Source organism: Theropithecus gelada, chromosome X (assembly GCF_003255815.1).
Source record: "Theropithecus gelada isolate Dixy chromosome X, Tgel_1.0, whole genome shotgun sequence".
Lineage (NCBI taxonomy): Eukaryota > Metazoa > Chordata > Mammalia > Primates > Cercopithecidae > Theropithecus > Theropithecus gelada.
The window spans coordinates 112,492,239-112,509,231 of NC_037689.1; the positions used below are offsets into that span (position 1 = coordinate 112,492,239).

General features: G+C 33.5%; 1 protein-coding gene across 3 annotated transcripts in view; it reads left to right on the forward strand.

Annotated features, from left to right (window-relative positions):
* The window catches only part of HTR2C (5-hydroxytryptamine receptor 2C), a 308,792-nt gene that overhangs the window by 79,296 nt on the left and 212,503 nt on the right, over positions 1–16,993 (forward strand). The gene's annotated exons all lie outside the window — the stretch shown is intronic.

Below are 16,993 nucleotides of genomic sequence, written 5' to 3' on the forward strand. Positions count from 1 at the left end.
TAAAATGTATACAATAGCATTGCCCTTGATGTTAAAGTACTTGTATAAGTAACAGAAAATCATGATGCCTAGTATAAATGTCCCAAGTTTTGAAAGAGTGGCTAAATCCATTAACAGAGTACTCAACGCTCTGTAACAGAGAAAGAAATAGGTGTATAACTTAATTCTTGTGACATGTGCTAATCATGGATTTGCTTGATGGAATGTATTCCAAAGAACCCACCTTAGTTCTTGAAGTGCCGTAGGTCTTGCCTTCCCAATTAGATTGTAAGCTCTCCTTCATCAACTATTATGTCTTTTTTTTGTTGTTTGTATCTCCCGTAGTACCTAGAACTGTACTGATTCTTAATCAGTAGTCAACAATTGCCTATAGAAGCTAATGAAATACTTAGTGTGTTCGTTCCAGCACATGTTCAGCACTGTATCATTGAGGAGAGGGGATAATAAGCAGGATGGTATGATAGGAAATATGCATTGACCTGGATCTTTAAATGAAAAATGAAAGAAATTAAAACATTAAAACTTAAATGCTAAAAATCTCTATTTAGGATTATAGTCACATGACTTATGAAGCTTTGAGCAAAAATATGCCAAGAAGAAAATAATAACTAACTGGCGTTTATTTTTGCAAAATAGAAAATTTAAAAGCTCTCAAACAATTAAACAAAAACCAAACACACACTTGATAAAAATTATTTTTATCTCCCTATAAAGGTTTTTGTTTTGCTTTTGTTTGTTTTTGGTGGATTGATTTTATATGATGCTAAGAGCTCTGAAACAGCAGGGCTGTTTTCCAAATTTAGCCTCCGCTGAGCGAGGGAAATGCTTTTCCAACTCTGTGTTTGCTTTTAATTATTTATTTACCAGGTTGCCCTTTCTCCAGAGGTAATAAATCCACTTACCTTTTATGCATTTTTGCCTCTTGAACTGAAAGAATAGGTAGGATCTTTGTCTCAGCAGGAAGAGGAAATAGACTAGACTGCGGGGGTGAGGGCAGCGCAGGCAATCTCATAATGTGTTAATAGTAACTAGCAGGAATAATTCTGACTAGATCATTTCCACTGAATAGTTTAGCTTGTGAAGAAGACTGACAGGAGTGAAGGCTCAGAAGATTATTTGCAAAAGACCAGTGCTTTGCATCTGGTAAAAGTCCCAGCAAATCATGGGATCATTGAGAACTATACTGGGTGTCTCTTTTTCCATCTGACATATACCCATGCAAACTTTTAAGATTCAGCAGTAAAGCTTTTATTCTCCCACCACAATCACTATGGCTGCCATTGGTTGTGAAAATCTCCTCATTTTATTGTTGTTTTTTCTTCAATTTTTATTTTTAAGTTCTCAGGTACATGTACAGGATTTGCAAGTTTGTTACATATGCAAATACGTGCCATGGTGGTTTGCCACATAGATCAACCCATCACCTAGGTATTAAGGCCAGCATACACTAGCTATTCTTCCTGATGCTTTTCCTCCTCCTTCCCCACCTCTAGGCTCTAGCGTGTGTTGTTTCCTCCCATGTGTCCATGTGTTCTCATCTTTCAGCTCCCACTTATAAGTGAGAAGATGCAGTGCTTGGTTTTCTGTATCTGCATTAGTTTGCTCCATCCTTGTCCCTGCAAAGGACATGATCTCATTCCTTTTTATGGCTTCATAGTATTCCACAGTGTATATGTACCACATTTTCTTTATCCAGTCTATCATTGACGGGCATTTAGGTTGATTGCATGTCTTTGCTATTATGATTAGTGCTACAGTGAACATATGTATGCATGTGTCTTTATAATAGAACAATCTGTATTCATTTGGGTATATACCCAGTAATGGGATTGCTGGGCCAAATGGGATTTCTGTCTTTAGGTCTTTGAGGAATTGCCACACTGTCTTCCACAATGGCTGAACTAATTCACATTCCCACCAACAGAATCACTTTATCCAAGTGCTTCAAGCTGTTCTGTAACTTAAGGTGGAATTTTCTAAAATGCCAAAATTATTCAGTTTGATACTGTCGATGTTCATGTAAATTTTTGGTTAATTTTTTTAACAGCTTGATTGAAATATCAAAAGACAGAATTATAACAAATTTAGTTCTCGATCGAATTGACTTTCCTTCTCATTCATGTATTGCAAATAGAACAAGCACTCCCACTGTGCAATGGCAGAACAGTGAGTTTTGTAAGAGGATACAAGGTAACAGAAAAATAGGAAAAAAAATGATTGGTTAACGTCAGCTTGCTTCAGGTTACTTTTTTTTTGTAAGAATTTCAGCAGAGGAGACCTCCTTATTACACTGACTCAGGTAGGATTGGAAATATCCTGTTTTCAGGAAATACTGATCTGTTTCAGGATCTGTCTGCTTCCTTAGAGTTTCAGTTTGATTATTTGACATTTATCAAGATTGACTCCATTTTTGTTCCATCTGCTCTTTAGGGCCAACTGCAGTAATTAAATCCAAAACAATGGACTCACATAATTTTTGTTTAACAGAGTTATAATTTAAATACAGTTGGCCCTTGAACAACGTGGGTGTTCAGGGTAATGAACCCCGTGCAGTTGAAAATCTGTGTGTAACTTTTGACACCACAGAACCTTAACTACTAATAGCCTATTGTGACTGGAAGAGTTACTGATATTATAAACAGTTGATTAACACATGTTTTCTATGTTATATGTATTATGTACTGGATTCTTAAAGTAAGCTAGGGAAAAGAAAATGTTTTTAAGAAAATCATAAGGAAAAGAAAATATATTTGCTATTCATTAAGTGGAAGTGGATCATCATAAAGGTCTTCATTCTCATCATCTTTTCATTGAGTGAGCTGAGGAGGAGGAGGAGGAGGAAGAGAAGGGGTTGGTCTCACTGTCTCAGGGGTGGCAGAGGCAGAAACAGTAGAGGAAGTGGAAGGGGAGGCAGGAACACTTGGTGTAACTTTTTTGGAAAAAAATCTGTGTGTAATTGGACCTGAGCAGTTCAAATCCATGTTATTCAAGGATCAACTGTATTTGGTTAGTTGTTGATATGTCTTCTTTTTCGCAGGTATACCTTTGTAGGAAATTAAAGTCCATTTTCTCCATTATTCCTCTTTAAGAGAGGTTTTTCTTCTTAAAATATATTTTTTATCTCTCTGAAATGATACTGCTTTTCCATTTGTATCATTTACAACTAAATTATATCTAGAACCAGAACCTGTTTATGAAAAGATGTGCTTTCTTGCTTCGTGCTGCTGAAAAAAGATCCACAGTAAAAGTAGAGAAAGCAACATATTAGCTGCTAAAAAGATTGCAAACACAAACTACAATTGTAAATTTTGAAGTCAACTGTATTCTGAGCTTGCTTTCTTTGCTTCAACTGTCCTGTATGAAATGGAAAAAATATAACTAACCAACCTTCAGGGATAGTTTTGAGGAAAGTTGCAAAAAATAATAAGGTGCAATCGTCACAAAGATAATTTTCTAGAGAAACTGAATTGAAAATCAACCTGAGTATTTAAGATATAGTTTTACAAAACTGTGAGAACAACCTTTCTTTCTAAAACTCAATTATCTTATTTTTCTTTATGATTGTCTAATTTTGTCATATGAATGTTGCGAATGTGCCATATTATGCACAATGAATAGAGAACTTGAGTTCTGAGCAAAAGTTACATTTTAGATTTTGTAATAACATTGAGAAGATTCAAGATAATGAGCTTTGTGTTTGGTTATTTACATAAGTAGTTGAACACTCCCTTTTTTTTCTTTCTTGACTTGATTTTTAAGGCCGTTTATATTAGATCGTCCCTAATTCATACACGTGCCTTTTTTCTTTTAAGTATAATCCATTGTATAGTCACTTTAAAAATGCTTTGAAAATAATTCAAAAATATTTTAAATTCAATAAATTGCAATACTGGATATTTAAAATCAATGGGAAAATCTCAGGAAACATACTCTAAGTTACTTCCCTATGCTTGTCTTGAATAATCTTTTAATTTTTTTTAGTTAAAAAATTACTTAGCAACTGTAGCAGTGACATAGATAACAGAACTGTCTTATGAACAACCTTGCATTATATTCATTTTCTACTGTATTTTGTAACATCCTGTAGCCTATGAATTATCAGAATCATTGACCTCTTAATCATTTGTTTGCTTCTTGAATTTTAAGGGAACTCTGGGCGCTATCAAAATGAGGGAAACATAATATCACATTCTAAGGACCTTACTATACTCAAACCTATAAGCAACAAATTTAAATACTAGATTATATACTAATCTTAAAAACTATTTTATAGTATCAATTTTTTAACAAAAAATACCCTAGAGAACAATAAAAATTAATTATTTATGCAGAGCTCTAATTTTGTTCTCTGTAAGAGGATGCTTGGTTTCTGTCTTACTGTTTCCCTGAGACATCATAAACAGGACTTAAATAAATTTTCGAAGAGAGGGTTTCTATAGTTATTTGTTTTTGTTTGTTTTTTAGTGTTGGGTATTAGATACATTAGGTACTTGTAATCTGATATAAACAATTGAATTATCATTAGCTTATTGTATCTTTGTTATTGATCAACTCAACACTCAAAGCTTACTCTTTGCTACCAGTGTCTTACAAAATACGTACCGACTATATTTTGAGAAGCCTAAAATAAATGACAAAAGTACTAATTTGCTGAATTTTGGAAGCATATGAGAATGTTTAAGTGATTTATGACATGTTGAGGCTATGGAAGATGGAATTGAAGCTGTGGAACTGTGTGGCATTGAAGTCACATGTAACAATGATTTCTAGGAAGCCAAGGAACTAAATTGTACTCAATTAGCTTTTCCTGTGAGCCCATATTGTGCACAGACCCTTTTCCAAATGTGTTTCACAAATCTAAGGCAGTTATAGAAGAAGAAAGTGTGCCCTGATTACTAGACAGAAACATGACCTTTACTAAAAGGCAATGATATATTTATTAACTATTTAAACATTTCTAGAAATCTACAGACTCATTTAATGCTTGCATTAAAGTTATGTTAGCAAAATCCACTTACATACGTTCTTCTTATGTATGGTAAAAATTCCTTTCCTCTAAATATGGTAAAAATTATCAACTGTATGTATCTGCCCATGTCTTGGAAGAGAAAGTACATACAAAAAATCTGTTTCACTGATATCGAAGAAATACATATATATATATATATACACACACACACACACACACACAACACAAACACATATTTGATTTACTAAGACAAGTAAAAATGGAAGTGTTTGGATATAATAGACTCTCAGTGACAAGTCCTACCACTTTTTCTTTCTTAGCACATCTTCCTTTGCAGACTGTATTATTCCTAAAGTGAGACTATTTACAAGTTTATCCTCCTAGCATAGATGCCTGATCTGTTCTCCTTTTAGCTTGAAATTATTTCAGTAAGAGCTTTACACAATAGGCTTGAGGGCACTTTAAGAACATGTCTTAAGAATATTTGAAATTAATGACTAACCATCCCAATTCAGTAGACAAATATTCTGTTCTACATTTGTGCATCACTCACACATTTTTGTTTTAAAATTTTTATTTAGTTCTTAGAGATGCTGTGAGGGAAGCCATCCGCCAAAGCTCCAAAGTTCTATAATTATTTTTAAAATTATACTTATGGCTAGATATAAATTCAAGATAAGTGGGTGTAGGACCTGAAAAAGCATAGACAGGGGAAATAAAAATAGGTGTTACAGTATGTGCCCCAATAAGTAAATTCTACTCCATGTATTATATATTCTGTAAATCTGGTGTCACCAAAAAGGATACCAAGAATTATTTTCTTTACTTGTAATACTTCATAAACATGCTCTTACATAACCCTCCTGCTTTGGAGGATCTAAAACAGAAAATGTAAGAGAGATTATTCCTTGGGATTATTAGATATTTCAAGTAAGTCTTAGATACTTAGGGCCAAAAATTAACTTTTACTTCACCTAAAATGTGTGTATGTATATAATATATATAATATATAGTATATAATATATAACATATATAATGTAATATATAATATAATATATGTCATATATAATATACGATACATTATGTAATATTATATTATGTAATTATATATTATATTATTATTAGCATATAATATAATTATATAATATACTATATAATATTATATTATATAGTATATTGTGAGATAATATAATATTATATTATATAGTATATTATATAATTATATTATATATTATATGCTAATATAATATAATAAATATTTATATATAAATATATATTAAATATATATAATAATATATTATATATAGTATATACTATAATAATATATTATATATAGCATATTGTGTATATATTTATATATTATACACTATACTATATAATGTATTATATCTAGAATATACTATATATTATATATGATATATACAATGTAATATATTATATATAATATGATATGTACAACATAATATATATAACATATGTATATAGTTCAGATTATTTTTGAAATAAGTGATTTTTGTAGGGTGGTGGCACTGTTCACATACCAAGGCAGAAATACTTTCTTTCAAATGATTTACAGAGGTCAAAAGTAAAGAGTAAAGACAAGACAGTTATACAATACTGTCTATGATATATGTTCTACACTTGTGTAAGTTTTTTCTATACAGAGGAGAATAAGACTAATTTGTTTTTACATTGCATTTTCTATCAACACGTTCTTTTCTAAAGTTCATGTAATAAATAATATGTCATAGAAACTGAAAAAAGGATAGCAATTGTAGGCTGGCTTTTATCTTACCAATTAATCTAAGAACCCTATACACACAATAATTTGCAGGTAACAAATTAAAGTTTTCTCAGAATGTGAAATATTACTTTAATTCGATGAGCAGATTAGTACATTTGAGCTTTCTCATTGGAGAAGAAAAACTTCATAAAGCCTAATTCCCTTTTGATTTATAGAACAGTGCCCAAACTCTTACTGAACCCCCTTCGTCTATTACTTAGAATTGTGATGATCATATGAATTGTGAATCATTTAATAGAGCATAATAATCATCAGGTAAGCCAGTGAACCAGACTGTTGAACAAATTAAGCTTATTACCATTAAGAGTGGTGGCGCGTGCCTGTAGTCGGGAGGCTGAGGCAGGAAAATAGTTTGAACCAGGGAGTCGGAGGTTGCAGTGAGCCGAGATCGCACCACTTCACTCTGCCTGGCGACAGAGTGCAGTGTACAGAGTGCAGAGATCGCACCTCTGCCTGGCGACAGAGCCAGACTCCGTCTCTCATTTCTATCTTTTAAGAACTAAATTAAAAAGAGTACTTTTACACGATAAACTAGGGGTGTTTTATACTTATAACAGCTAACATTCATTTGACATTATTTATCCAGCATTATTCTAAGAGTATTGTATGCATTTTTCACTGTCTCCATGCAACAACTATTTACAATAAGTTTTGTTCTTACCCTCATTTAAAAGATGAAGAAACAGTCACAGAGAAGTTATATAATTGGTCTCAGATCACACAGCTTAAAAGCAGCAATGCCACCGGACATGGTGGTTCACACCTCTATAATCCTAGCACTTTGGGAGGCCAAGTGGGGAGGTTCACTTGAAGTGAGGAGTTTGAGACCAGCCTGGCCAACTAGTGAAACTCTGTTTCTACAAAATACAGAAATTAGCTGGGCAAGGGCTTACTTGGCCGGGCGTGGTGGCTCACACCTGTAATACCAGCACTTTGGGAGGCCGAGGCAGGCGGATCATCCAAGGTCAGGAGTTCAAAATCAGCCTGGCCAACATGGTGAAACCTCGTCTCTACTAAAAATACAGAAGAAAAAAAAAAAAAAAAAAAGCTGGGTGTGGTGGCAGGTGCCTGTAATCCCAGCTACTTGGGAGGCTGAGGCAGGAGAATTACTCAAACGTGGGAGGCGAAGGTTGCGGTGAACCAAGATTTCACCATTGCACTCCAGCTTGAGCAACAGAGTGAGACCCTGTCTCAAAAAAAAAAAAAAAAAAGAAAAGAAAAATGGTAGCAATGCTGAGACAACTCCTTTAGCAATTTACTGCATAAAGTTTTTAATTTTTGTCCTCAGAAAATCATCTTTTTTGTGTTTGTTCTTTATTAACTATGTAACCATTATATTGACATTTGGCCAAATGCAACATGCATTCTTATCCTGAAATAAGCAATTAAAAATGAATTGACATTTTTAGGCAAGCCTAGCATGTAGCAACACACTTTTTATGGTTTTACTAATCTGATAGTGTCAGTTCAATGTTTATAATGAAGATGTATTTACCAAAACTCAAATTTATGCAATATATTAAATTTATCGTTAAATGTATAAATTTATGGCAGATAAATTATTAATATCCTCTATATACAAACCCATAGACTGTTATCATGAGTTAGCCATGTGTTTGCTTTTAGGCAGTTTGCCTGAATAAAGAATATTCAAAAGCAAAATTTTTTTTATTTTAACTATAGTAGTGTTTTATAATTAATCTACGAGTTTAGCTGAAGAAAAGACATGAATAAAGAATAGAGTCAAAGTTCATTCCTATTTAAGTTACTGGCTATTGTCACTGAATTATCTATTCTTGGTTTTATGAATAGGCATGTAAATGATGAACTAGACTCATCATCACACTTATTTCATTTATTTGATCTGTGAAACATTTTGGGTCAATAATTTTAATTAATATATATCTAATGTGTTTCCATTTTGTAAAACAGTTTCTTCACAGTTCTTAACACATTGAGGGAGAAATCAAACGGAGATTAACATTCAAATTTTCATGCATGTCCATTGGTAAATAAAGAACAGAAGGAAAACATCCCAGGAATTATGGATGACTCTTTACAAATAAATTTCGGCAATTTTACATATATTTAAATGAATATTGAATCAAAATGACAAAAGCAATTAAATAGAAATATAGTTATATGCCTTGTTTTCAGATCCTAGATGGCTGATCTCCAAATTACACGAAAATTATTATTAATCTCAATAACAAATATTGGAATGAGCATTTTGCTATGTTACTGATAAGTTACAGTTTTTAATCAATAGATTGAAAACTCAGAAGATTTGGATTTGTAACATGTTGCTACAAGATTTGAGTTTGACATTTGCTTTAACGTTTAATTCAATTATTTTTACATTTCCACTAAGATTGACTTGTATAACAACATGGTGTTTATTTCAATTGTTAGGTTGATCTGTGATGGCTTCGAAAATATGTAGTATTCCTTAATGTACAAAACTTTGAAAATATTATAAATGTTGCGGAATATTTCTTTTACCATTAGCATTATTATACTGTAATCATTCACATTACTGACGTGGACTATTATTTTTAAGAAATTGGCATTCACAGTAATAAGCTGAGGCATTAGCATTATTCATAGTTGGAAGTTCATTGGAAAGTAAAATTAAATATTCAAATACATTATGATCTTTTCTTTAAAAATAGAAACTGTTGTATTCACTTGCAACATTCTTCAGCATGAGTCTAATATGCATTTTTCATAGAGCCTGTTCATAGAGAATAGATAATAACAATACCCAAACATTTGTCTTCTCCTTCTTTCTCAATCATGGAAATGAAAAAGGTCACCACTATTTATATTAATATGTATCAGAAACCCTTGGGTTCCTGCTAGATACAAGCAAATAAATATAAACAAGAAGAAAAGCACATCCTGCCGCATTTGCATTTGTAGGAGAGAAGTGCTAAATCTGAAAAGTAGAGTAACTTGGACTATAAAATTAAAGCTTATCTGAAGTGTGGTGTATAATCATATTTTAACCTCCTCTCTGCTAAAAAGGTAAATTAAAAATTACATGGGTGTGGCCGGGCGCGGTGGCTCAAGCCTGTAATCCCAGCACTTTGGGAGGCCGAGACGGGCGGATCATGAGGTCAGGAGATCGAGACCATCCTGGCTAAAAAACGGTGAAACCCCGTCTCTACTAAAAAATACAAAAAAAAAACTAGCCGGGCGAAGTGGCAGGTGCCTGTAGTCCCAGCTACTCGGGAGGCTGAGGCAGGAGAATGGCGTGAACCCGAGAGGAGGAGCTTGCAGTGAGCTGAGATCCGGCCACTGCACTCCAGCCTGGGTGACAGAGCAAGACTCCGTCTCAAAAAAAAAAAAAAAAAAAAAAAAAAAAAAAAAAAAAAAAAAAAAAATTACATGGGTGTGGTGTAACATGCCTGCAGTCCCACAACTCTGGAGGCTGAGGTGGGAGGATCGCTTGAGCCCAGGAGTTAAAGGTGGCAGTGAGCTATGATCACACCACTGCACTCCAGCCTGGGTGACAATAAGATCCAGTCTCAAAAAAATTCATATTTCACACCACTTAGATAAAATCATATAAATATTTCAATATCACTCCGGGATTAAATAAAAATCATATGTAAACATTTTCTTAAGCTAAATTATTTTTTAAAGGAGTATGCTATCTACAAGACTTGGGAAATTTACTTAGTTTCCCTGTAAAATGGGATATTCTTTACCTATAAAATGGGTATTCCTTACCTTTGATATGAGAGTTAAATGGAATAGTATAATTATAGACCTAGCTGTAAAATAGCTATAGCTAATTCTCCATTAAAAATATTCACTTGTACACATGCACACAACCAACTAAGACTTCAAATTAAGGCATGTATACATTCTGTGGAGTTTCAAATATAACTTTGGAAAATACAGCAACCATATTTACATATATATTAATATGCAGATATTGAGATTATTAGACTATGCTACAATGTGCTGTTCATATCTGAGTTGTTCAGTCAATGTTTCCTACTGTAAATTTTTATTGTTAAAGCAGCACAGTTATGAAGTGCAGTTATCTTAATTTAGCTATAACTAAGACTAATATGGATTTGGAGGCTCATCTAATTGCATCCTTAAGATCAACAGGATTTAGTTAAATCTCATCTTCCCCATATGTAGCTGGACCTTAACATTCTATGATTCTCCATTAATCAGCCAAATTTTTTCAGGGCAAAAGCTGCTTCTCAGCTGTCCAATAGACAAACTTGAAAGCTATAGGATAACTCTTAAGATCGTCAAAGAACTATAATTGGCCGAAAGCAGTAACACACTCTGTCTCACTTTAGTAACCTGAATTATCTAAAAGTTAACTTTAGTTTGGAATGAACTTTAATGAATTCCAAGAAACAAAAACAATCAGTAAGAAGTAAATTATTTCACCAAGTTATTACATTCGTTTTTTATGATTATCTTCCATGGATTTGACGGTAAGAATGTGAATTAATAAACTAGATGTCTATGATATTTAGGTAAACTAACCTAGACTTTCAATAAGAGATTAAGAAATCTAAGGTCATTATGATTCACCCTCTCCTTCCTATAAACTTTCAGAAAACCCCTACTCTCTCTTCTCAGGATCTTCGTCTCCAAGGGAGGGGATTTCAATAAAATTAGAAAAGAAAAAAGGCATATATTATTTGGCATTTGATATTCTTATATCCTACTGTTCTTATTTCAGTAGATCTGGCATCATATGGTAATGAGGTTTTATTTTAAACGAAAAATCTCAAGACTAAGTAGAAAAACATGGACACAAAATTATGTATTTGATTTCAGGTATGTGAAAATATGTATGAGATTGCCAGTAGTTATATATGGGAGTTAGCATCACCTGGAACTTTTTAAAACTTTTTTTCGTTTTTCAAACTTTGTACAATGAACTTGTATATTATTTATGAGCAGTGCAATTAAGTGATATTTTAAAACATTGTGGAAACTTTTTTGCTATAGACTGAAACTCAAAATTCTACTTCTATAACTAAAATCTTCAGTCTCTAAATTTCTGAAAATACATTATTAATATATAATATAATATATTCTAATAAGAAAGCACATCAGACACTGTCTGCTTCAAGGCTGTGCTTGATGAGTCTTTGAACTCATAGCTTGTTATGGACGGTAGAGAAGAGAACAGCTGTGTTCTCAGCAGTTGTGTTTTTCCAAAGACCATGCCTCAAGGCAATGCAGGGGCACCTTTTAACTCATGAACAAATGTATTTGTTGATTAAACAACATCCAGACTCTGTAATCACAGCCCAGCAAAGAGCTTCATGACATATCTTTCCACCTATTTCATAGTCTAGTTTTCTAGGATATTCTTCTGAGAAAATCTTTAGGAAAAAAAGTGAATGATACATGGTTCATTCTATGTAGTGACTGAAGGTCTGTTTCTATAGCAACAATAACAGGCTAAATGTTAGAATTTGAAACATTCCATAGTTACCATTGCTCATGTTAACAACAAACTTTAGGGTAACTTCTGACCTTATAGTAGTGACTTTAAGAGAGTGAGTTGTTTTCAAGAATTTATTTTTTCTAAATCTGTGATAGTCAGGATATAAAGGAGAAATGTGTCTTCTGGCACCCCTTTTCCTTATCTGTTTCTCTACTTCAGACAAGTTTATTATTGTATTTCTGCTCATATTCTCCCAAACTGTAAATATAAAACTTTGAAACAATATAATTATGATATGTAATCAGGGCCAATCAATGCCCTTAAGTCAAAATGCATAGCATGATGAGATACTTTATATTGCATAGTGTCTTAAAAAAATTATAACATCTGTTATTTCATTTAAGCCTCCCAATAATCCCTCCAAGTACATAAGACAAGTATTATAGCCACTCAATAGATGGGTATATAAGTTATGGTTGAGTGTCTTCCCTAAGATGTATTAAAAGCAGAGGCAGTTTTAGAATCCACGTTTTCTGCCTCTAAATTCTATACTGCCTCCAGATAGTTTTCTTGATACTGTATTCATTATTACGGTCTAGGAAGTTGATGAATCTTAAATGCAATTCACAGTTTCACATCATGTGTTCACAGTTCCAAAATCATATTTATCTAAACCTCGAAGAAATATGGAAGTATAGTTAATATGATTAAAGCTAAATATCTCAGGCACTGGGCCAGTTGCTACCTTTTGCTTCCACATTCGGTCTACAAAACAAGCAAACTAAAATACCTGTAAATATTACATTAACATTTTCTTCAACATAGCTGTATTATTAAAAATCTAGTGGCATAATTATAAGAGAACTGTCATACTCAGCAGCAAATGTTCTACATTATTTAATACATCTTCAATGAGCAGGTCAGAGGGTTGTATGCATATGGTGTAAGTGCAAAAATATTCCTTTTTATAAAAATTTGACAAGAAAACCCAAGACTTGATCATTTTCAAAATTAATCCAACTTGCTTAATTTGAGCAACATGGCAAAAAGATTTGATTAAGCCCTTTTTATTTTTAATTTCAACTCTTATAGTAGTACATCCTTCTAAAATGCGTAAGTCTTCTGTTCAGGTTTTTAGTCAATGATCTAATCTGTCATTTTCATCTATGGAAGAATTCCAGGGGATACTAAAGAACTTACTAATCTATATCCATAGGGTAGAAAGGGACCTTTGGAATGGTGCAGTCTAGTTTGTTCTTAATGTGTTGTACTTAATCTAACATGAGCTTGTTGTAAGGTTATTTTATGTTCTCGCCTTGACATTTCCAAATTAGGCACCTTTAGCATTTACATTACTCCTTTTATTTCCCTGAGCTTTGTTGTAGTACACTGAAATATCGTAATATGTGATGACCTAAAATAGTTGCTGTAGCTTCCCAAAGTGCCAGACAGAATAGCTGAAGCCCTGACATCTTGATTGTTTCATTAAACAAAAATTCAAAGTAATGGCAGTTGCCAAAGAACGTAAAATATTATAATATTGAGAGATTTTTTTAAGTTTTTAAGATTGTTTTTTTTGAGACGAAGTCTCGCTCTTGTCCCCCAGGCTGGAGCGCGATGGCACAATCTCGACTCACTGCAACCTCCGCCTCATGGGTTCAAGCGATTCTCCTGCCTTGCCCCTCCCCCACTCCCACCCCGAGTAGCTGGGATTACAGGCGCCTGCAATCACGCCCGGCTAATTTAGTAGAGACGGGGTTTCACCATGTTGGCCAGGCTGGTCTAGAACTCCTGACCTCAGGTGATCCACCTGCCTCGGCTTCCCAAGTGCTGGGATTACAGGTGTGAGCCACCGCGCCGGGCCTTTAAGACTTTTTGATAACCATATCTCATATTGTGTAGGTAAATAAGAACCCTGAAAATCATCTGCCTGCAATCATTAAGTTTTGTCTGTAGCTTCCTAATGCATATAGAAAAAAAAAAAACACAATAAATAAAATTGACTAATCTAGCAAAATGCCTAAGCAAATAGGCTCCCTCTCCAACATTCAGAATTATCCTTAATCTTGTGATATAATTACCTCAATTATCCATAGCCATTATTCCATGCTGAAAACAGAAACGTGTTCCATTCAGCTTTCTGAGGTAAAAAAAGGACTAACTTTTGAAGAGAAAAACAAAACAATCATTTGGGCTGCAAAGTGTTTCCATTTTTATGCACATTAAAAAATCCATTTGGAAAGGAAGAATTCATTGTAATCTGAAAGAGTAACACATTTTGAATTGTAATATACATTTTTTATTTCATACGAATTTATTAATTATTGACAGACGTACTCAAGGGAGTTTTTAAGTTGGAATGTGGGAAATCATGTGTCAAATAAAGGGCTCACATAATTTGTTATTATTGCCCTGTGATACTCTTTTGATTTTGTACTTTTTGCCTTTAGATCAGAATGAATATGCTCTGCACAATTTGTTAAATCTTTAGAAAACCATCAAAAGACCACTCTGGAATTATTTGCATTGAGCCAAAAACTATTCCGATAACAGGTGGCCTGAGTGGGTGTGTGTGAAATTCAAGGGATAGAAGGAAAGCAAGACTTACTTACTTGAAATCTTCCTTCAGTTCAGTGATGGGACTCCTTAATTGAATTCAAATTCTGAGCAATTGTATTTGACTTCCTCTCTGTATTAATAAGGGCATAGAGGCATAAAGGTGTCTAACATGTTCAAGAAACATAATATGATTTGTGTTAGATGTGTTGGCATATGTTCTTGTTGTGTACTTGCAGGGCCCGTGTTGAAGGGGGAAATGAGAAGTAGGTTGTGGAAATTTTGTTTAAGTTCTAAAGAGTTTGAGTTTTACTGTGTGGTCAATGTAGATTTCCTGAGCTGATGGACAACATGATTTTATCTCATATGGGAAATAAACTATGGTGGCAATCTTGAGAAGAACTGAAATGGGTAAGAGTCTGAAAGCAAGGAAAAATATGGCAAGACTATTGGAATAATCTAGATGAAAGTTGATGATGGCCTAGATAAAAGGAAGAGACAGATTCAGAGACAGTTTGATGATTCAACTCTTAAATTATCTGGAAAAACTATATCTCAATGAAATATTAGTTGTTTTTTTCTTCTTTTTAGAGGACAAACCTCAGTTAACTACAAGAAAATGTTCAACCCTATAAAATGATGAAGCACTTACTGGAATTTTAGCCATGGTACGATGAAACAGTGTACTAGACAAAAATAAAAATGCTTTTTTTTTGTCACCAGTCTCTTAATGACAAAATAAGGCCTTATATTTTGAAACACCATAAGACTTGATAATTTTCAAAATTAAAAAGCTCAGAAGATAATTCCTCATTAATAATAGATCACGCTGGCCTTTATGGTATGTAAACAATCTTGAATATTGTTAATAAAGGAGAAAAGTATGATAATTACAAACAGACTAAGCTTCTTGCAATTGTTTTCTGCCTACTCAGAGCATAAGAGAGCTCAGTCCCGTGTACCCAAGGTTAGGGAAAAAGGAAATATTACTATGTCCCTTTTTAATGTCACCACTTTTTCCTTCTATGGCTTACCGGATCATCAAAATGATCCCCTAATGCCATGGCTAAAAGAATAGATGTCCTAAAGCACTCTTCTTTTCTATTTTCTTGAGCTTTTATGATACATAAGATCATTCAGTACTGCTTTGAAACGACATTTTATAATATAAAATTACTTTTGAATCAGAAGTTCTGGCCATTCTTCTCTCCTCTTCCCTGTGCTTTGAATTATTTTTGGACCCCAGCATAAATCAAGGTAAATAGGTCCTGCATGAATAAAGTATGGACAGAATGATTCTTTCTCTACACATGTAGTAAATATTAAACGTTGATCAGACAGTTATGTGCATGAGAAAATATCTTGAGACTGTGTATTTGGTGTTTCTTTCTCCCTCTCTCTCTGACACACACACACACAGACACACACACAAACACACACACACACACACACAGACATGTTTAGAAAGATTGATGTGAAACAAACCTAAATTAAAAATATCAAACTAACCCCCTTCAAATCCTGTCAACCTTTTCACCTATATTCTTACTTCCCTGTTCCTAATTGAAATTGAAAAAAAGTAACAGGCAAAACTACACAATGCTAGTGTTGATTTGGCAGTGAGGGTCGAGATAAGAGAGAGAAAACTAAGCTCTAGTGATACAGTGGCAGATTGGAGATTAGTAGGCAGACCATTTTGGGGAATGAATAGAGCCTCATGAATAATTATTTGATAGGAAAGAAAGCATTTACATTGCTCTTCCCTACCTGTTTCACATTCTGGTAATCATTATCTTGTGAGGCTCAAATGAGATAATGAATGTGAAAGTGCTTTGTAAAGTATCATAGATTTTAAGGACATTATACACTTAGGTCTAGGTAACAACATTTCAAAAGATATAGGAATTTTCATCTCCCACCCCCTCATTCAGTTTCTCATGGATCGCTTTGAAACTGTTAGTCTTAAGACATTCTATTTTTATTATGTAACTACATAGTTAGAAAAGGTATGAATTTCACTAATAAAATGTTCTTGCTGCCCAGTAATCAGACAATTAACAGGGTTCATGTTCCCCCACAAATAAGACATCCTCCTGGGCTTCCTCAAGAGTTTCCTAAAGAAAAATGTTAAAAATAAATAAAGTAAAAATACAAAGCAGAAAAGTAAAATGTTGGAAACACAAACCTACTAAGCCACACCTTGGAAACACAGCTAGATTTTTAGCTTCTA